General features: G+C 37.0%; 1 long non-coding RNA gene across 3 annotated transcripts in view; it reads left to right on the plus strand.

Moving 5' to 3' along the window:
• LOC125182949 (uncharacterized) overlaps positions 1-23,108 on the plus strand; it is a 67,076-nt gene that overhangs the window by 4,032 nt on the left and 39,936 nt on the right. For all 3 annotated transcript variants that reach the window (XR_010829365.1, XR_010829360.1, XR_010829369.1), the window contains one exon: positions 1,283-1,441. This is a non-coding gene — a long non-coding RNA (uncharacterized lncRNA). The remainder of the gene's footprint in view (positions 1-1,282; positions 1,442-23,108) is intronic.

Here is a 23,108-nt window from a genome sequence, read left to right on the forward strand (position 1 = left end):
ACAATTTGTAGCAGCTGGTTTGGGGGTTCACATTGCCTTTAATAGCCACCTGTACTGAATCAACTCAGATTAATACTAGTACAGGTTCTTTCAGTAGTCCTGTAGACAAGTCCTCTGTAGGACAGAACCTCTTTGTGTTCATGACACATCACCTAAATTCACAGTTTGCTCTCATATAGTTTACAGCAATTTCAAGCTAGACTGAATCTGGAACTGTATTTTTCTTAATCTGATATTTGTTGGGCTCTGTTTATCAGTATTTTAAACATGGGATCCTTGAATAAATGTATTGAAGCTGTTTGCATAATAGAAACTTAATTGGAGCTAATTAAAACTGACTAACATGAAAGATTAAGAATATAAAAAGTATATTCTCTCAGCAGTGCCTCATTCTTCAACATTCATTGTATTTATTTGTATTTATTTATAATATATAAATGGTGCAGGACTGCCTATACAGATAAAAGTGAGGTTTTGTTAAGGGTTTCTAGATATCATGTATGGTCAAAAAAAGCTCAGATGGAAATGCATCCATGGATTTCCTATTTCTATGTCAAAGTGAGCATTCAAATATGTTCAAATATATATATATATATTTGAAATCAATGCATTCATAAATACATCACTGGATTATTCATTTCTGAATGCTACATCTGTTTTGTACAGTAAACATTCAGCTAATATGTTTTCACTTGCTAAAAACCCTCTAAAATTGTATACCCATTAGCAATTGTTTAGATAGATATGACAGTATCTGTAGCTGAAAATATTCAATAAAATTCCCTTATTTTAATCCAATACAGATATAATATGGTATGAAAATATTTGGTTGAAAAATGTGTATGATGTGGAGGCAAGCTAGACCTGTGTCATGCTTCCTTCAATGTCTGGACCACTCTGAGCTCTCTCAGTTGGATGTGTGCAGGGAAAACACAGCATGACACAAGGAGAAAAAGTCATGAAGGCATGAGAAGCTTTGGGGGCATAAATAACGTAAGCATTCTGCAGAAAGGATTAATGAAATCATAGAATAATTTTGGCTGGAAGAGACCTGTGGAGCCACTCTACCCAAAGCAGTACAAACTTCAAAGCTACACCAAGTTGCTCAGGGCTTTTTTCAACAATTTTATATCTTCAAGGGTAGAGATTGCACAGCATTTCTGGACATTGGTTCCAATGCATGGCCACCTTTATTGTGAAAGCTTTCATCTACTATGTAACTGGATTTTCTCTTTCTGTGAATCCTTGCCTAAATTTATCCATCTTGATGGCAATTGTCTAGTTTACTTTTGCAGTGAATAGAAAGAAAGAACCACCTCCTGAGGCCTTTGGGGATGGCATTTAACACCCTCAGGAGATGTCTCCTCTTCCTCCTTGACACAGAAGGAGACCATATAACACAGAGAAATGGTCATAAAGCACTTCCAGGACGTCAAAGCAGGTGAGGAGCATTGCTTCTGGTCTGTTGTAGACACCTCTGCATCTGCTGTAAGTAGACTCTCATGAAGAGTAGTATTGTAGCACCTTCTCACTGGGTCTAAAGGACTCTATCTAGTACTCCAGCTAAATGCAGCAATTTCTGCTGTTTGGATTGTTTCAGTATATTGCCTTGTTTTTTTTCCATCTTAGCTCCCACTGCTTGACTCATGAGCGGTCACGTAAGATGGTGGCTTTTTTTTTTTCTTGGCTCTCTGACTCTGAAACCTTAGTTTTTACAGAAAAAGCAGTTGATGTATTCCTCCACAAAATAAGTCTGTAATTTGGAAGTCTCTACCTTTTCTAAGTAGACAATTTTTAATGGGATAATTATTTCATTATACAGTCCGTTTATTACTCACTGATGCTATAAATGGCTCAGTCTGTGGGTAGGTACCATATATATTAGTATTCTATTGGAATACTCTCAATGCTATTTTTTGCTATTTCTTAGTGCTTAATTACATATTGTAGTCCATACTGCATGCATATTGAAAATGGGATCTTTTTTTGTTTGTTTGTTTACCATTTGTTGATTCCTTATACTTTATTGCACATTCATTTCTGTTTCATCTCAGTGTGAAATTCTCCAGTGCTGACATATGAGTGGTACGATTCATGTCACAGGTCTGAAAGGATGAGGCTGAGTTTGGTATTCCTTCTTCTACTAGCAAAATACTTTTAGTTTTAGTCCAAATAGTCTTAAAATCTTTTTTACTTGCTTCATTTTCACACAAAGTATTTCATCTACAGAGGTCTTTAATTAGAGGAAAAAAGGTTTATCAAGTAGTAAACTACTGGAGGAAAACCAGAAAAAAGTAATCAGAAAGGTAGAGAAGAAAGAGACACTGGAACAGCTGTTGAGGAAGAACTGGAACAGGAGAACAGTGTCGTCCAAGAGCTGAAAACTCTTTCAGGAGCATGGCTGCCTCGAAGGAAAGCAGTGGTGCCTGTGTTTTCAGGGGAGCATCCCTTCTGTGGCAGATCCAGGGAGAAAGGACCATCCCTGTGAGGAACATGCTTTAGCCACAGGATAGGGGCATCTTTGGTTTTCTTTTATTAGTAGGAAAAGTAGTCTCATACTGCTAAACATGGTTTGACATTTAAGGAGTTTAGGAGCCATCATCAGCATGATAATAATAATAGAGTCCTTACTCAAATGTCTCAAAAAATCAAGAAAGCTAAAATCTGTGTTGGGCTGAATTATGAAGTTCGGGCTGGATTGGGTTCAAGGGCAGCAATCCAAGTTCTACTCTTTCTTCTCATTTACATATTTTATAGATTTGAGAAGGCAGTTTGTTAACCTGTTTAAGAAACAAACAAGCATCATACAAGACCATATAGAAAATGTTGATTTTTTTTTTCTTGTATGTGTGTGTGTGATCTGAATCTACTTATGCAATGACAGATAGTTTAGATGAAAACTTCAACACTGCAAATTTTAAGGAGATGTTTGTCTTTGACTTTAATTTCTGGGTAAATGTGCTGACATTTAATTCTTTGCTTGAGAAGCCATTTAGGTTTGTTTTGTTTCATAGTTATGGTTGTTGTTTTTGTTGTTGTTGTTGTTGTTGCTTTTTTTACTATCCTCTTAGGTACAAGGAAGCTTAATTAAACAGAAACAAAGAAAATGGAAATAAAGCAAATCTGGAGTTGATAGTCCAGATGCATTTGTGTTGGAAAGGGGAGAATAAATTACATCACTTTTCCAGCACAGGGCTCTGAGGAAGGATCCATGGTGCTTCCAACAAACAGCTCTCATTACTGCTTCCACTTTTGGAGGCAGCAGCTGGTTCTGGATTGCACTCTGTGTTCAGCCTGCCAAATTAATATAACGAACACATCCATTGCTCACAGCTGACATGGTCCTGGCACAAGTAGTGCAGGTGAGTGGAGGGACTGTGGCTGAAGTCAATGCATGCTTCATCTCCTGCAGGCATGTATCCTTGTTGCAAAGGGGACAGGGGGGAGAGGACACGTCCTTCTTCCTCTGTCCTTCCTGCTCAGCCTCTTCAGTGCCCGGCTTCCCCTCAGCCTGGATATATCTGTCCTCAACAATATACCCAGGATCCTTCTGTTCACTCCAACTCCTTTCCCCAGTCCTTCAATGTTACTATTGTCACAGCCATTTCAGTCTTCCCTGAGCCTTCCCAGATGAACCCCCTCATCCTTTTTATCACAGTCCCACAACTCCATTTTTTGTTGCTCCATGCAACAAAAATGCTTTTTGCCTTACTTATGGCAGTATTCAAACCAATATTTAGAAATTACAGGGAGGGCAAAACAACCGGAAGAAGTAAAGGCTGTTGGTAATCCTAAATTGTCTTTGTAGAAAGGCAGGATATTAACTGCTTGTTCAGACTGGTATGTTGAAACATAAAACCAGTAGGAACTCCTGTAGGAGAAACTTCTCTTTTGTGTAAGTAAGACGTGATGATCTGCCGTGGGAAGGTCTAATGTACTGCAGTTATAGATCTACCCTAGGCTTTCATGTCATTATATTTTCCAAAGAAAACAGTCAAGTTTCATTGGCATTACAACACAAATCTTTTGAAGGAAAAATCAGACACTAGAGGTTGTTTTGTGGCCATCCAATATGTACCAGTCTGGAAATAGCCAGGCTCATGGACCCAGGGTCCAGAAACAAACAAAAAAAGCCAAATAAAATCAATCCTGCATCAGGAGGTACACATAAGCCAATCTATTAGGTCTGTGCTCTGTTTGGAGCAGAAGATAAAATGTATTCTGATAAAATTTATTATTAGTATTGATTTTTTTTTATCATAAGGTTTATAGCGAATATCATCAATAATATCATCTGATAATACTGACTTTTCCCTTCTGTAACATTCAGCTTTGCATGAAGTCTCACCTCATTCCCCAAACAGTTCACATGTTACAGGAAGGTAATGGAAAAAAGATAATAGGATAGATAATGTGTTTCTCTCAGGAAAAGACATTCATAGCCATGCTTGAAAATCATAAGGTATTGCACATACATGCACATGAGGCATTTAATATTCAAGCCCTTAAGTTAATTATATATGTTTAAGATAAGGCTAATTTAAATAATATCTTGACTTGAATATTGAAGCAATATCCAAAACTTTTATTAAATTAAAAAATAAAAGACCTTAAAAGACCCAGAGAAATTTCAAAATCCCTTATTTTTCTCAGAGAACAGCTTTGAAGAGCCTAAAGCCTACATATCTCCTTCATATTCAAAGCGATCTAAGTGTCTACATTTGAAAGACTTTGGAAAATCTTACTTTAAAGCCACATAATCAGGAACTAATGAGCTATTTCTATCCTACTATGCTGGTAGAGACAATGTTTAAATACAGCATCCCCATACCAGAATGCCAAGGGGAGGGCAGTTTAAAACTTTTTGTCTTAATTCCTTGTCCTCAAAACCTTGGAGTAGAACAGGCTTTTTTTGTTTATTTGCTTGTTTGCTTGGTTTTTATTACATGACCTGTAGTTCCAGGGATCGGTTGAGATTATCATAATGATTAGGTTGGACCATAATGTGTGTTAATCCCATCTGAAGTCCTCTGGTGCTTGATATTTTCTTATCAGGCACTGTGCGTATGGTGTATGCTGTCAGCAGAGACAGAGCTGTAGTGGTACTCTTTAAATAGAAATGCTTGCTTTGGCACATAGCTGGTGGCTCATGTCTTCTTTCATCAGTCTTTTTTCCACTCTAAACCTTAAGGCAGTTATATATATAAAACAACATTATGTGCTTGATACTTTAATTACTTTGCTGACCATTAAGTTATTTTTGAGAAGAAACAAAACAAATAACAACTCCTAGAAGGTGATCAAAGCAGGATTGGAATAATTCAACATTCCTTAGGAATCTGGGAAAAATCCCTCTAAGTCCAACATTAACAACATTCTGAGACAAGGTTTGTAGACTGCTGTAGCTATGGCTCTACAGCAGCCTACCAACAGATTTATCAGTACGAAGAGATGAGAAAAAAAGAGATGTAGCTGTAGTTAATAAAATTCTTCATGCAAATAATCATTGTAATGCTAACTTCAGTGAGGATTCTGACTTTCAGTACAAAAGTGTGTGCAATGTCTGTTGTCAAATTCTTACATGGTATGGCTGATGAAGATGGTCTAGGGTTTGTGATGACCAAGTCTTAATAATTTATCTATCAAACTCAAAATACTTTTATTATTGGGCCCACAAGATAATCCTGACTATAGAAAAATATTTTGGGCCATATGTATGTGGTACCTAAGTGAGTGTGAACTGTGAATAAACAATGAGTTTTTATGTATAAATTCAAGGTAGCTACCAATAATATTTTTTTCTATAAAATATTTACATTATATAAAGTTATGCATTTATCTTTTTATTCCATTTCCAATTCCATGATCTTTTTTGTGCTGTATTCTATAAAATATTTTGAATATTGCTTGTTCAATTGCAAAAGCAATGTACAACAAAGTACAAAATAATAATGGGTCTCTACTTGGCCTAACTTTTTAGAGCTTTTGCCTTTTGCCATGTGTAATTCTTTATTTTATATCTGTCTTCAAATCACTCATTTCAGAGATGAATGTCTCAGAAAATGAGTAATCATTTAAAGAGGAAATTTACTGGAAATATTTAATAGCTATTTGGGCTCTGTGCAAAAGCATCCCACTGACAGTACTGTCTGTGCATTTCTCTGTGATAATATTCATCCTCCTTCCACTCTTCCTACTTGTTTGTTACACCTAAAAAATTTTCCAGAAAAAAATAGAAAAAATCCGTGTGTTCCAAATCCCATGCTATTGGAGGATTTCTTTCCATTAGATTTTTTCTTCATCATTTGTTGTGAACACCTCTAACAAGCCAGCTTCCTGCAGGAAAGCATCAAAAATCTGTAACTTTCATGACATCACCCTCTATTACTGTGGCAAATGACCAACATGGCATTATTACTTCAGAAAATAAATGAATTACAGAATTAATGTTATAGAGAAATAAAATTAATAATAATAAAGCAATCCTTCCTTTAAGCAGACAACTCTCTTTTAGTATGACATACATTTTCCCCAAAGTCTACTCAATAGCAGACAATTCCCCAAATTTACCAACATTTTCCTCAGGGCATAAACAAGGACTGAAGCCAAAAACCAGTGAAATGCAAATGGATTCTGTTGATCTGTCTGAAGTCCTTATCCTGGAAGTGCAATTTGCCCTTGTTCAGCCATAAATAACGTTTATAAGCAGAATAGAAGAGAAAACACAGAAAAGCAGCAGCCATGGTGGCTCTGCTGTTCTTGGTGCAGATACAGGGGCAGAAGGGGAGAGATGTCTGGCCTCAAATCATGGTTCCACGCAGAAGCATCTGAGGAGAGCTGCACCTTCCATGCCAGATGCCATGTCCTCCCAGAGGCCACCTGCCCATGGCTGCCTGCCTTTCCTGCTCCACAGCTCCATTCTGTGGTGTCATCTGCACAGGATCCTTCAGCTCCCGGCCTCTCCTGCTGTGAGTCCCTGCTCATCTCCTGCCAGTGTGCCATTCCAGAAAAAGGGGCTCCTTCCTATCCCAAAACTTCTCTCCCAATGCCATTCTGCCTCTTTTAACCGCTTCTCCAGCCTTTCCTCTCCTGCCTCTTTTGCTGTTCTCAAATGATATAACTACAGGTGGAGTATTAGAGGAAGGAAGGGAGGAAGAGAGAGAGGAAGGGTTGTTCCCTTTGCTTATTTATGTGGTGGTAAGCACATCCTCTGGGTCATGCTGTCAGCTCCAGGGCAGGCTGAGGAAGGCCATCTACATCTACTTTTCTTTTGATGTTATTCCTAGGAAGGAGAAGTTTCAGAAAGGATACATGGATAAATTTCAAGTCCCAGAAAACAACACAAATGCAAGAAAATTGCTCATTCCATGGGTTGTTTCTAAAGTCCTGAAGAAAATCCCAAGGGGTCAATTCATGGCTATTTTGATCAGAATGGATTTTCTGGTCACACTGATACTGACAGACTGTGCAGAGCTCATTTTGATGGGAAAGCTTTTCTTTTGGTTGCTGTGTACAGTTTCTCTTCCCCTTATGTTTTTCAAGATTGTGTGTTCTTCTGCTTCCTCTGTAATGTCTTTATTTCCAAAGCAAACTCAATTTGATTGTTGGTCTCATTTGATATCTGTTCATGGTTTGATAGTGATGCAATGTTTCTTTAAACTTATTTTGGCATCTTAATTATTAGAAATGTAAGCACTTTTATCTGTAATGCAACTTCAGTGTATGGGTTCAAGTATTTCAGGGAGAACTTGCTTCACACCATGGACATCAACATGCCATTCCATGGAAAAACTGAAGAAACTAATGGTTGTTGAACCATCCCCAGAAGTACTGCAAATACTAGACGAACATTTTAAGATGAGCAATTGCCTGCTGGCAGTTGAAATTTTCAGATAAGGTGGACTATTTAGGACTCGATAGCTCTCAGCTCGGGAGTTTCCAGTTTGTTTTATTCTGAAATAAGTGATGGGAAACCACCAGTTCCTGTTCCTTTTTAACAGAAGAGCATAGCATAAGGGACCCTAGGGCTTGATTTAAGCAAATGTTTGATTTAAGCAGGGGCTTTTTTAGCTTGAGCAGCACACATCCCTGTTTCTTTGGTATAATGGTATCCACACCTGTTCTCTTATTGACACTATGCTTGAACTAATTAAGTTGTTGCTCAGTCTGAACCATCACTGAGAAAATTAATAAAAAATGCTCTTAAACATAGGCCATAAGACTCAGTTTGAGCACAGTGGTTATAAATGCTACATATTGTTTAAAGTCACCTTATCTTTTTAAGAATAATTTCCTTACAGTATTCTTTACAATTATATTGTAAATTTATATCATTTTTCTGATTTTAATTTAAATTTTTTTTTTTGCTTTTATGTTTCATGGGAAATATCATTACATTTTCTTATGTCTATTTGTCTATTGGAGAATTAAAAGCTGAGAGTTACAGTGAGATACAGTCTAAATGACTGAATTTTTCTCAAATTGATGGGCAGTTATAATTAGCCTGTCCTAAGCACACTTCCATTTGCTTCTTTATTTCTCCAAGTTAAATAAGATAATAGAAGTTTCAAAGTATTTACGATTGAAGAGATGAAGTTAGCCAGAAATGAAGCTCTTACTTACCTCCTATAAATTTGATGAAGATGCAAGAAGCCTGTTTAACTAATTATCAATATTTCTTCTTTGTAATTGAGCAATCTATAAATTCTAGTGACCTTTTAGACAATTTTAACTTTTTGCTTCATAAACCTCTCCAAGGAGTAGGTAGTGATTACTTTATACAGCTGAGGATCAATAAGGGAAATAATTCTGAAACTTAACCACTAATTGATCAATGAAATAAAATATTACAGATTCATTAAACTGTTGAGATTAGGATTATATGCTGGCACTATTAAAGGGTATTGCACTCAATGATTCACAAGATCTTTTGATATCCTCTGTTTTAAATTATGTACCCAGAAGTTAGCGACTGAGAAATCTTTCCTTTAGTTGCTATTAAAAGCTCAGAAGCATGGACATCTAAGCAAATCTTTCAGCTACTTATAATAATACTTATGAGTATGAAAGGATGTCTAAAACATATCCTTATATGTCGAAAATATCCTCTCTGTGACTTTGTCATTCTTGGCTCTGTGGAAGAAAACACTCTCGTACTCCACAGTGTGATTTAATTTTTTTCAGTATCAGGAATGTTTCTGAAGCATAGTAAGTGGAACAGCTTTGAAAAATGAAACTGCTTGTAGGCAGGGCTAGCAATATCTCTGTGGTGAGACTGTATAGTACTTCCCTCATCATGTTGTTTTGAGCACCATCAAGCAATACTAACAGGAGGCTGCAGCCCTTCTCCTTCTGTCCGTGTGTAAAACCACTCCAATGAGTGTCCACTTGGACTGCTTGTAAATGAACTATTTGCCCCTGAAAGTAAGTCAGTTGTTTCCTCAAACCTGCAAACACTTCTCTCTTGGTGTATTTCTCTCTGGTCAGTTCTACGTCCAATTTCTCTGCTGCATGCAACTCCAAATTCAATCAAAAAATCATTGATCTCAGGAAGTATGAATTAAGTAGACTGTACTGAAGAACATGGGAAAATAAGAGCATAGATCTGGTCCAGAAAAGACAGTTTAGTTGTCATCCGTTAGACCTCCATCTGTGCTATGCAATACAAGAGGTGTTTGCACTGTGGGGAGGCTTAGCATCTTGATATTGCTGTTCCCCAGACCCTTCTTCAGTGCATCCTTGAAAATTAAGTAATGACATTATTAAACTTAACGATGTTAAGTAATGAAGAGCTACTTGGTTTCCATCTTTTGAGCAAACTTGATAAATGATCTGATCACACTTGCAAGGAGACACAGCTTTGACACTCTGGTTTGAGAGGGTTCAAAGCCATCTTCCCATGAAGGTGCTGCAGTCAGAGGATGGCAGGTGGGCTGGTTAGTAAAATCTAGATTCTTTGAATGAAATGTTTGGTCAGGAAAGCCTAGGGAATGTAGCATTAAGTGGCTAGCAAGGCAGATGTCTAAGAACTTTCCCCCAAGGACCTAGGTTATTGGCCTTATGTTAGTGGTTAGTAGATGTGCATTTATAGGCTTATGAAGGCTATGAAGTCTTTGTATAATTCAGACAAGGAGAAAAGATCTCTAGGGGCAAAGTAGAGATGTATGTTTTCCACTCCTAGAATAACTTAGTATACTTGGAAATTCTCCTGCAAGAGCCAGGCTTGAACTTTCCTCAGGAACAAAATGAAATTTGGGGCCCTCAGATTCTGGTTGAGTACTAAGCCCCTTTTTCCTGTTGCACACACCACAAATATGGTCAGGTGCTGTGAAAGTTGATCTTTGATCTTGGGACATTCTGAGTTGTTTTGGAGAGGTGCTGAGGGAGATCACTGACACAGAAGGGATCTGGGTGAAAATGTTTACCTTTGGCTTGAGTAATCTCATGACGAAGATTTGATTCTGTTTTGAAAGTCAACCTCTGCTCATGAATATTAGCTGGAGAGTGTACATTAAAACATCCCAGGGGAACATTCAAACTATTTGCAGTGTTATCCCTGGCAATTTTTAACTTCAAAGTGCTTTGCAAACATTAAAGCCTAGTTTTTGTCTGAAGCATTTAGAAAGAGAGCTGGTACAAGGGTTGGATTGCAGCCGGTACTCTTGCTGTCAATGCACAGGTGGGCAAACTGAATGCTTTCACCCCAGACATCAGTGAATGGAGGTTGGTGTAACAAGAGCTTCTACTCCCAGAAACTGGTTATGGCCTGCCAAGGAGGTAATATGTTATCCCAGTGCCTTAGATTTTGGATTAGGCTTAGCCAAAACATGTCTTCTGAGGAATATTCCCATCCTTTCCCCACTGGGAACAGTGGTTTCCAACCATGGGCGGTTCTGAGTTATTCAACCCACATAGCCGGTACAGCATCTCATTTTTTGTAGCTGAACCTTATCTAATCTTCCGTGCGTTTTTAGGAACGTCAGTATTTGTTCAGAACTGGAATGAAATAATATCAAAACTTCCTTAAAACCAATAATTCTAAGTGTTTACTGCTGTTACAGTCCAGGAATGCTTGCTTCATCTATTATGGTTGTATCACATAAACCTTGTTTTGAAGGGGTTTTAAGTCCTGAAATCTCAGAACAGGGTTTATAGGATAGATGTGTGCTCCTCTGTGTACCTAGTTACACATTACATCCTTATGCTTTACTCTTCTTAAGATTTACTGATTTGTACTGTACAGAAACATTTGAATCCAGGCAACAGGCCTGATGACACGTTGCGTGAATATGCTGCTCTTGAGAAAATACATTCACTAGCTCACCGTGTTTATAAGAATTTTCATAAAGTAGTAATGTTTTCTCCAGACTGGTAAATCCTTTTGAGTCACATTATTTTTCCTGCTGAGAGCCTCATGCTGTTAATTAGTGCTTTGTTGACCCAGCTCTCTCACAGTGTTATGGGTAAGGCTTATATTCTCTGTATATTTATTTTAATACATTCTAAAAAAAAAAAAAAAAAGTTTAGTTTTTCATTATATTGCTTAAACAAATTCATAAAATAGCCCATGAGAACTTTGTCTTGTTTTGTTGTGCTTTTCCTGTGCTTCTGGCATGATGAAATCATTCAGATTTTTTAGTGCACTTGTACAAAAGCATGAAATGATGACACCAAAAAATATTCTCTATGTCAAAACGTAATCTGGAAGAGATCAAAAAGAATGACCTTCACCCAGTGTGCAAAACACCATAAATGTCATGAGTCGAAAAGTTCCTCAGAATTTTCCAAAACCTCATCTGAGCAAAACGTTAATAATAGAGATGTTTGACAAAATGCCATGTTCTGAAAATTAATTTGAGAAAAATGCAAAATTAACAAATATTCCCCTTTGAGATTTTACAAATTCCAAGTTTTTTGGTGTCACAAAGAACTTTTCAATATAAAATATAAGGAAGCCAATCTTAAAATAAATAAATAAATAAATAAATAAATGAAAGCAAATTGCTGGACCTAAAGCACTTTTTTTTGGGGTGAAGGCTTCAACCATAAACTTTCAGTGTATTTCATCTTTTTATTCCAGTTTGGGATAGGAGAATGATGTGAAATCTCTTAAAATCTTTTGGGATAGACAAGCCTTTTCCTCTGCATCTCAGCTGATCCACCATGGTATATCAGCTTCATTGGCATCTATATTCTGTCCTTCAATCGTACAGAAAATGGAAGAATTAAATCTTAAGAATTTTTGAGAGCACTTTTAAAGTATATTTGTAAAAATTAAGATGATGAAAATAGATATATGATACATGTTTTGATAAAATCTAACATTTAAAATGTATTTGAATGTATTGAAATAACCGCTGTGTTCTCAGGGAAAATGAATTTATGTAAAATACTATTTTAATGAATTGACATTTGAGTTTCAAGCCAACGAAGAATATCGTCCATTTACTCTGTGTGATACTGACTTTTTTGATCTTTTTGACTGTGCTGTTTTTTATTTCTTTGTTAATGGATCTTAAGTTATTCTGAAAATTTGTATGTACTTAAACATGAAAGTATCTTAAAGCTTTGTGTTTTTGTTTGTTTGTTTGTTATTTCCTCTTGATTTCCACAATACTATTTTCTTTTACTCTTTAAACTCCTGAAAATCTGAGATTGGATTTTCTTGGGAATGTCAGGTCTTAATTTTTATTTAGTTATTATCCTCAGCTGTCTGAGGTTTTAGTAAGAGAACAAGCTGCAAAACTGCAGATCTTTTTACTAAAGTCTTTCTTTTTCATTGTTGTGCTGTCAGACTCTGCTTTCTTCCAGTGACATATATCACAAATTTATGGATAGACAAACATCTCAACTTCAGGTACAAAACAAGATGTTTATAAACCCTTTGAGGATAAATTAAGTGAGGGACAAATATGAAAGGGTTTCTGCTGCTGCTTTAGGCTTACTTCAGGACTCGTTCTTATCTAGCCAAACAGAAAAGTTTTCAGCCATGGTGACTAAATGACAAAGATTGGATAATGCTGTGTGAATAGTGCTCAGGCAGAAATGGATGGCATAGCATAAAATAAAAACTGAGTAAACATGTATGCTTTTCTTGTTTTGTCAGCCAAACTATACAAAGGCAGGGGGAGGGAAAGAAGAGTGACTTGGCTCAAACCACATGTTTGAATTCCTCAGGATTTCTGTCCAGAGGGAGGGACTGGAAAAGAAAAAAAAAAAAAAAGGAAGAAAAAAGAAAGGTTTAGTGTTTACCAACGAGCTCTATCTACAGAGGGTTGGAGGAAAGCACCAGCAGCTCCTGCCTCTCCTGGTCTCCCACAGCCAGCATGCTCAGACTGGGGAAGGTGGGCTTGAGGAAAGGGACTGCACCCTTCTCAGATGTAGCTCCAGGCTTAGTGGCTCTCACTGCCTGAAGGGCACTTACCCCTTTACTGCCCTTCATCCAAAGTCAGGTTGAAGGCTTTCAGTTCATTTGTTTTTTTTATTTATTTTATTATTTTTTTTTGCATTGCTCAGCTAGGTGTTATGATGCAAAAGCTCCTTGTATTCAGGGTTAAGGTGCTGTGGCCTACCCACACACGCCACTGGGCCAGAAAGGGAACATGGCTGTGTTGGTGAAGATGGCACTACCTAATAGAGAATAGGACATGGACTAGAAGACGCCGAGAGCACCCAGAATTATCTTCATATAATAAAGATGTAGTTTCCAGGTCCTCAGCCACAGAGAGACTCAGTCTCTAGACACTTATTGAGAGGCCTAACTCCTTAGCTTTTGGCAAGTCTTTGGATCTGTCTGGAAAAGTTTTTGAGCTAAAGGGACATGAGGAATACAGCCCACTTTTGTGAGTGTCTTCAGCATCATCAGAACAGTTTTTTACTGTATATGCTAAAAATAAAGAAATCACTCAGCTTTAGTCTTGTGCCTTTGTTGCTTGCTGCCATCAGTTGTGGGATTGCTTCAGGGCAACCAGCAGCATTTCACCTAGTCACTAGACAAAGTGTCCTATCGTAGGAAATTTTATAAAGACTAAAATTATTTCCTATGTTAGCGAAAGGTACACTGAGCAGAGAACTGCACGCTATGTAAAAGGTCCAGAGGACGAGTAAATCTTGTTTTTTCTTCTGATGCTGGTGACGGTCTTTGCAAAACCTACCTCATCACTTCCGTCTCAGATCATGGATGAAGATTCAACTAAGTTCTGAACAGGGATGAAAGCTAGTCTTCTTTCTCTGAGTCCCCAAGCTCTCCACAGGAGATGAGTAATGTTTTTGTTCTAGTAAGCTACTGTGCATATCATCTCTCATATATTCTGTTCTTTTGTTTCTGCATCATACAGACAGAGCAAGGAGCAGTGAGAGTGGGAGGACAACTAAAATGAATGGTTTGGAGACAGTAGTCATCAAGTCTGAAATAATGGTAAAAATTATCATATTTGCTACACCAAACTTAAATATTAGGGTCAAAATCCTTGGAAGTGGAAAGGATGGCAATCTTCCCTCTTTCTTTTAGCTTCTGTCCTATAGGTAGATCTGAGGTGTGTGTGATGAGACAGAAAAACATCACAATATAGCAAAATCATCAGCTATACTAGTGATTTCAGAACATGCATTAACCCTTCTTAGCCTGGACACTCTCCCAGGCCTATTAAAACATTTCTATTAGAGGCAGTAGTGCCTCAAATGCCTCAGTAAAATTCTGCATAATTGGGGTCCTTCTTCCCTGTGAGGAAGTTACTACCTCAGCCAATATTACTCAATATCCATATACAGCAGCGTAAGCAAGGAACATTTATTTTCCTTAGGGTGTGACTTTTCCAAGTCTCTTATATCTTTTTTAAATACTGAAATGTTTGTCTATGTAAGTCATCAGTTTATTGCTAAATGAAAACTGCCTATTAATATAAAAGAGAACTTGCTCCTGTATGCTTAATAATTTTTATTTTTTTTTTGTCATAAGCAGTGCAAGTCAGTGGAAAAACAAACAACCCCCCTCCCCCTCCCCAAAGGGTACATAGAAAAGAAAAAGAAAAAAATGGCTAACTCCACGATAAGCCATTCTAGCTGTATGTGTATTAGGTTATTTTTTTGTGTTTGCCTCAGAATATAAATATTATAATAGGCCATGATTTGTTCTCCCAACCCTTGTCTGCAGCTAAGAAGATAGAAGCTCTGTATCTACTATGGCAACAGAAAGCTGTGTTTGCGCTGGATAATCTCCATGAAAACTCCTGCTGTTGCCTCCACAGTTTCAAGCCCAGAGTGTGGAAAGGCTGCTGCCTAATTGTAGTTCTGTCTTATCCTGTTCTGCTCAGAGCAAAGCCTGTCTCTGTGATGGGCTGGTTTAAACCCTGGCAGCTGCTATTACCTTGTGTTTGTGCGATCCGGCAGCCATGACTGCAGGAAAATTTAGGGTTTGGTAAGGAAAGTTTTATTTTTATGATGTTTTCCAAAACAATGATCAGAAACGGTCTTGCCCTGCTGAGGGCTAGATTTTAGTATTGTTTAGGAATCCAGTGATATAAATAATCCCCATAATCCTAAGAAGTTTATTAACTGAAAGATAGCAATATAAGCAATCAGGACATGAGTCTTATCTGCTCCTGTCTTTCCATCTCCCTTCTCTGCTGTTCCAGTCCCACAAATCTGAACTTCCTGGAAGCTTCCTCCATATATTGTATAATCTATTCTTTCATTTGATGCTTCCAGAAACTTGATCCAAGAATAAAAGCATGAAGTGAAGATTTTCCTGTTATTTAAACACCATACCTCTCCTTCTCCCATTGTGGTTCCATTTCATTCCCTTTATTTTCCTTCATGACCTGTGGACAAATAGTTTCATTGCTTCTGTGTATCATTACTTTCATTCATGGAAATATTGCAATATTTGCAGGATATATAAAAAAATCTGTCATGGAAAAGACAAATGTTCCTTGTGACTCCCTTGAATCTGGAAAGTGATAGCCTCAGGCAATAGAATGTCTTTGTTCAAGGCTTTCCTTAAGGGGGAAAAAATATCTCATAATAAACAAAAATAATAAAATATCATAAATTATGCCTTTCCTTTAGCATTAGGCATTAAAATTAGCCCTTCTCAATTAGGTTTTCCATCCTGGATCTTTCTCTTTCGGGGAGATATTATAACTGGAAGAAGTGGATTTCATGTAATTTTTATTTTGAAGAAATTCTAGAGAATGCATTTTCTACCTCTTAAGTTTCCTGTATTCTGGTTGTAGTTCTCACTCAGGAAACTGAAGGCATCGAATCAGATCTTAGTCTATACCTACAGGAGAATTAAGTTATGATTAGACTTAGGCTGGTTTGACTGGGAGACAGTCTTCCTCCTCTCTCCTTCACCACTCACTTAATGCTGAATTTGTGCTCCTGTGCGGAAACAACTTGTGATTCCTGAAGAGCAAAAGAGAGACGGTAGTGGTTAAAACAACTAGCTGGAAGAGGTAAATGTTGGGGTTTAGTCTTGGTTTCTGGTATTGTTTTTTTTAGTTTATTCACTGCAAATAAGTAGATTAGCATAAGAAAATAAAAAAAAAAGATTATATTTCTGTTTGAATATCATCTTAGTTTCTTGTAGTATCATTCAGGGACTTGAAGAGAAATTTTGTTTGGTTTAATCTGAGCAGGAGGAACAAGATGGTTCTCTTTGTTTAGTTCTCCCCGACATCATGAAACGTATATTCTTGGCTCTGCCAGTCCACAGTTTCAACATAAAGGCTGAAAGGCAAATACTAGACCTGAGAGATGGGGACAGTTTCTAAAGATATTGTTTTAACCTAGGCCAAAAAATGTGTTAACTACATGCCAACCACAGATTAAGCAGCCTTTAGGATAGTCAATTGTTCAGAGGAGGGTTATGGGCCTAGAGGAGGGCACAAAGATGATCAGAGGGCTGTAACACCTCTCCTGTGAGGCTGAGAGAGCTGGGGATGTTCATCCTGGAGAAGAGAAGGCTCCAGGGTGACCTTACTGCAGCTTTTCAACACTTAAAGGGGGCTTATAAAAAATATGGAGACTAACTTTTTGCTCAGACAGACAATGACAGGACAAGGGGGGATGGTTTTAAACTAAAAGAGGGGAGATTTAGATTTGATGTTAGGAGGAAATTCTTCACTCAGAGAGTGGTGAGGCACTGTAACAGGTTGCCCAGAGAAGCTGTGGATGCCCCATCCCTGGAGGTGTTCGAGGCCAGGTTGGAAGAGGCCCTGGGCAACCTGGTCTGGTGGGAGGTGTCCCTGCCCGTGGTAGGGGGGTTGGAACTGGGTGGTCTTTGAGGTCCCTTCCAACCCAGGCCGTTCTATGATTCTGTGATTGTTAGGCACCATCACATCCTGCTTATTGAGGAACTCAGGAGCCATGTAAGAGGACAGAGTGAGCTGAAAGGCAATTCTTAATGGCAACAAGAAGAGGGGAAAATTGTTCAAGCAAGCAAAGCTGAGCCTCTAGGGATCAACACATTTTTGGTGATGTAATTCAGCTTTTTGTTTGTTTTCTTTAGGAACTGTGGGGAGAGGGGTAAGGTGTATGGGGCAGAAATATTGACTTTAGAACAGTTCTTGTCCATGAGGGGTGATGCCTTGAGAATTATGGCAGGATAATTTTCTAAGGGTACACGTAGTAGCAGGTATACTTTGATTCAGAAATTGCAAATTGTAGCTATCAATCTGTGTCAGTGTAAGATTAGATACAATAGCTTTTGAAAAGATCGGTATAGTTTGAGTTGGCCTTCTCAGAAACTCAGGGGCAATTGTTACCTGCACCATTTGAAACTAGCAACCACAAATAAAAATAGGAGGAGGCAGCAACATGTGCTGGCACATGGAAAAAGGACTGGGTACAGCAAGTTCTGTAAAGTCACAAGCCTTGGTAAGTAAAGATTTGGTAAAGTCTGTATCACTGTGACTTTACTATTGCTAAGAAGTTGGTTAGATTTTGCTGTGCAGTTAACATGAGCCAAGTATAAGATTAATTTGGTGAGACCCTGAAATATCATACAGTCCATTGTTCTTTTTCTTGCAACAGGCTCAATGACCCCAGCACCTTTCTTGACAGGTGTTTGTCAGGTCCTGAAGACAACTTTAGGAAGTGCAATGACCACCTTAGTCAATCTACTGCAGCTCCCAACTCTCCCTGTTTTCCCTCTGAGGTTTAAGTTTCCTCTTGTACAATTTCAGACCATTACCTCTTCTTCTATGCAAGACGAACACAGAGAACAAATTACTATAATCTTCTTTGGAACAGTCTTTTATGTATTTTAATTTTTTTTTTTTTTAAGTATTCATACATTTGAAGCCAGTCAGATTTTTATTGCTGTGAAAAATAACCCCCAATCTCTCATTCTTTCCCACTCTTCTAGAATTTGATTTCTGTTGTTGCACTTCTCTAGATTTTCTCCATTTATTCACATTTTTATTAAAAGTGTGGTGCCCCGAACTTGCCACTTATCTAGTCTTGTCTTGCTAACATTGGGCAAAGCATAATGGTCATTTAATATCTCTTTCACAATAAATAAATAAATAAATAAATAAATAAAGCTCATAAGTCTGAAAGAGTGATATTTAAAAATGTATTCAATAGAACTTAACAAATCAATATGCTGTAGATATTTACTTCCTAAGAATGGGAACCTGCTTAAATGTACCATTTTTCCTGTTATGCTAAAAAAGGCATTTATCTCCAAATATTACTAAATTCTGGAACTTATTTTGTTTTAAATTAGATATGAGAGAAAGGGATAAGCTTTCTGTTGAAAACAACTCTAAACAATTTATCTTGTTCAGCATATTCTACTAAATATTCAAAGCAATTTGTAAATTGTAATCGTAATTATTGCTCTTAGAAAAGATTAACAATGGACTAATACAATGAGAAAATCACAATCTGATTCTAAACAGGCCATATTTATCTGTTTTCTTTGAAAGGATACCAGCCATTACAGCTCTAATTTATGGTGCTATGGCTGAAAACTTGAAACTTGCTGAAGTCTTCTACTTGTATCATCAAGATGACTACCTAAATTTAATTACATGAATTTTCCTTTTTTTTTTTTTTGAGTTAAATATTCTAGAAAATTGCCATTGTAATCTTTTACTATCACACAGTAGGCAAAAAGGAAACAAATTATCACTCGAGCTAAAAAAACCTGTTGCTTTCATGTGAAGTGGACCAACTACGGTTGAATTACCATGCTTGCTCGATTTTAAAAGTAGACAAGTACCAAAACGATATAGTAAAAGCCTAAAAATTAATCCAAGTATAAGTCACTGTGAATTAGAAACTATTAATGAGATGGCAAGCTCCTTTAATTCTATCCATAATAGAGCAGAATGCTAAATAAGAAGTGAGACATTAGGAGGTTTACTGTATATTACAGAAAACTGTGAGTATGCTTGCACGTAACACCGAGCTTCCCATTTTATAGAATAGATGAGACAGCAGTGATGCAGTGTTTAATTTATCTGTAACAGTATTGCTTTAATTCCTCCCTGACATCTGTAGCACTAAGTAGATACCCTGTTAAAACAAAAAATATATATATAATAATAAACAAGATAATTAATGGTTCTGTAGTGGGGTAATATATACGAAAACCTACACATGCATTTGAAACTGTACTCTGTATATATATATATAACTTTAAAGGTCTATACTTATCTACAGATAGTTCAATAAGCATATATAAAATGGTGAAATAATCCCTGAACCAGAATGATGGTGTACTTACATGACTTCATCCAGGTTTATACAGCAAACAGCTCTTATTAGATGATCTTTTAAGGTCCCTTCTAACCCAAACCATTCTATGATTCTATGATTTAAATGCAAAATCATTACGTTTGTGGGGTATGATAGCTTCATATTCTCAGAGTGGAAAATCCTTTTTTGTTTTAAGGGAATTGCTTCACAGATCTGTTCTATGGCATAGTCTTACAAATAGGGTTAGCTCAGGAAAGAGCTGATAAACTCCAGGAGATATAGCTAGCTTTTTAATTAGCTTTATTGCTGAAGAAAATTTGATGGGGAGCTGCGTCCTGCCACGAGCATTCCTCAGGAAGGAGGACAGAGGAAACTGTGCTAACTGAAAAAGCTTTGGAGGGGATGTTGTTTATTGTTTTCTCAGACAATATTGTTTAACATTTCTCAGAAGTGCAATTCTCAGGAAATTATAGCATCTAGGAATACATTTCAAGCAAGAGAGGAAAGAAGGGCAAACAGCTGACCATATAATCAAACTGGGATTTGCTGCAAGCATAAGATGGGTAAAGCATATCAAACGATTAAGCTATGACTTGTACAGTGACATTGGCTTTTCTGGCTAAAGAAAATGATTTCAGTTTATAATACATTGTCCTAGAAACACTGATATAAATAATCACTAGTAATCACTTATAGTTCAGAATTCATTGTGGTATCTGTGGTATAGAGATTGTATGCAGGAATAAGTGTAGGTAAGTTTGGAAGTATATGAAATCTCTAGCAAGTTCTGCTGAGAAATTAGTTTTTAGATGGGGATTCAACTAAAGCCTCTTAGTTTAAACCAGGCATAAAAGAGCTGTAAACATCAAACACTCACAGCCCAGATAAGAGTTCTGATTGTTCGGGAGTGAATTTTTCTTCACTTATACTCTTCCACTGTGAAGTTTTCCTTTGCTTCAGATGGAGAAATCTCATGCATTACCAGAAAAAAATAAAAAAATAAAAAAATCATGTTTGCTGCAACAGCATTTTCTGACTTAATGTTTTATTGAGAAGTTCTTAATCAAGCCTATACAGCCTTTCACTTCTCTAACCCAGCTCAGCTTCCAACTCTGCTAGCCTGTCATATACTTGTGCCTGTTTGCATCAGAGCAGCCCAGGTGAAGTCAGTGGGAATACTCTTTGACTTAAAATTACTAATTATTTACAATGTTTGAAGTGCTTGTAATAAACAAAAAGAAGATAAGATAATATCTTAATCTAAACATTATATGTGTGCATTTTATAGGTGGGTTTTCTTTTGCTAAATATAAATAAATTATAAGTAACTGTTTAAAGGCCATAGATAACTTTATTTTTTCATTCTGCTTTTCTTCCACTCATTCAAGTGGCATACTCCCTGGTTTCAAATAGCAGATACAATTAAAAAAGTCTTGGTAGCCATTTGATAGGGGAACTAGGAAATGACACTTCATCTGAAACAGTAAGGCTGTCTTCATGGGTGATATAATATGGTTAAAAGATTTCTGTTTCAAAACAACCTTTGGAATCTGCTCTGCCAATTCTTAAAATAGCAGTAGTAATTTTTAGCTAATTGAATTATTTCCGTATTATCTATTTAATTATTTACTTTTACACATAAAATATGTTAGGAGTATAGAAATGAAATTTCATGAAGGCAATAAAGAAAAATATGCAGAAAATCTGAAGTGGAAATAAATCCTATAACTTAAAATTATATGGTTTCCTCTCTTACTCAGTAACCATCTTCTCCCAAGGGAAACCTCAGCAACTTTTCAGAACCTTTGAAAGTTCATTGTCCTCTTTCTAATACTCCTACTAGCTTAGCTAAGATCCTCAGTGCTTGTCTTACCATTAGAGGTATAATTTCAACCCAAACAACACCCCCTAGTTTCTGAATGCTGACTTCAGATTGTCTCCAGCTGTTATCTTACTTTCCTTGAAAATGGGGTGCAGAGACAGAGTTTTGTTTCTTCTGATATTCATGACATATCCTGGAGTACTCAGTTCTTCCTCAGAGTCACCTTCTTGGTAGGATGTCTTTTGCATTTCCACTTCAGCCAGTTCCTCTCTGCCTTCAATGACATCATACAAATAGTAAAATCTTCCTTTCACATTTTTCACACACCACACTACTCATCACAAAAAAAAAGTGAGTGTTAGCCAACAGTTCTGCTAAGCAAATGGTATGTTGTTGGCTTTTGATCAAGACCACATATGACACATTAGCCAGACACAATGCAGGCTGAATAAGCAGGCACTCAGAGTAAGCTACATTCCCTGAAGCTATCAAGTTACTGGATTGTTGTTGTTTTCCAATGTTTTCATGCTGACAGCAGAGCACATGGTCACAGTTTGACATTCACAATCCAGAGGTTATCAGACTCACCTTGACCCTGTTGTGTGAGTTTATTGCTGTCACTTACTGATAGAACTGAATAATTATGTCACCCATGTGTTTAAGTCAGAAATATGACTAGGCACCTTGCTGAACAAAGACCTGGATAGATCTGCTCTTTGAAGACAGGGTTCTTCTATAAGGTAATACTTCCTCAATACTAATAGACCATCTGTGAATTATCGAGATAAAAGCATTATTTGCACAGTGGAGGAGAAAACTTCCTTTGCTCCTAGTGCTGGCAGAGCACCAGGCTCTGGACACTATTTATATCACAATGAGCCAGAAACAGAAGTAGCTTCTCTCCCAGCTTCTTCCTTTCTGATTCATCCCTCACATATTTGCAGCCAGCACAGAAGCTTTGAGGAGAAATAGAAGGAGAGTGCTTAATACCCAGTGTTCTAAAAACTAAGAACAAAAGGAGTTACACGTGATCCCCGGTGAGATTATTAACAGCTGTCTGATGGAAGATCTCACTATCATATGAAATCATGTCCTCTCAGGATGGACTTTTTTCTCTTCCACAGAGATTTTGATCTTTGTTATTTAGCTTCTATAAAGAAAAAATACATTTTACTTTTATTAAAATACATTTAATACAAAAGTACTTCTCAATATATTTAAAAAAAAAAACCAAATTTTTGCTTGGAGTTTGAAAATATTTTCTATAGAGTACCGTTTTTAAGTTTGTAGAACAGTTCAGGAATTTGCCTTTTTTTTTTTTTTTTTTTTTTTTTCTGAGCAGAACTGCTATTCATTGAAATAAAGCTTATTATGTTGACAATTCTTCTGAAGACCTGCAGTCCCTATTATTACAAGAAATTGCCATCAGGAAACTGAAATTCAGTAAAAATTTCTGGAGATCATAAGCTTGCAACATTAATCTAGCGCTGTCTATGTATGCTTCTATGAAGTGTGTGACAGTGTCTTTCATAAATAAAGTTAATCTTGCTAATTCATTTAGCCCTTTTAATATATTTCA

The sequence above is a fragment of the Anser cygnoides genome, chromosome 1 (assembly GCF_040182565.1).
Source record: "Anser cygnoides isolate HZ-2024a breed goose chromosome 1, Taihu_goose_T2T_genome, whole genome shotgun sequence".
Classification (NCBI taxonomy): domain Eukaryota; kingdom Metazoa; phylum Chordata; class Aves; order Anseriformes; family Anatidae; genus Anser; species Anser cygnoides.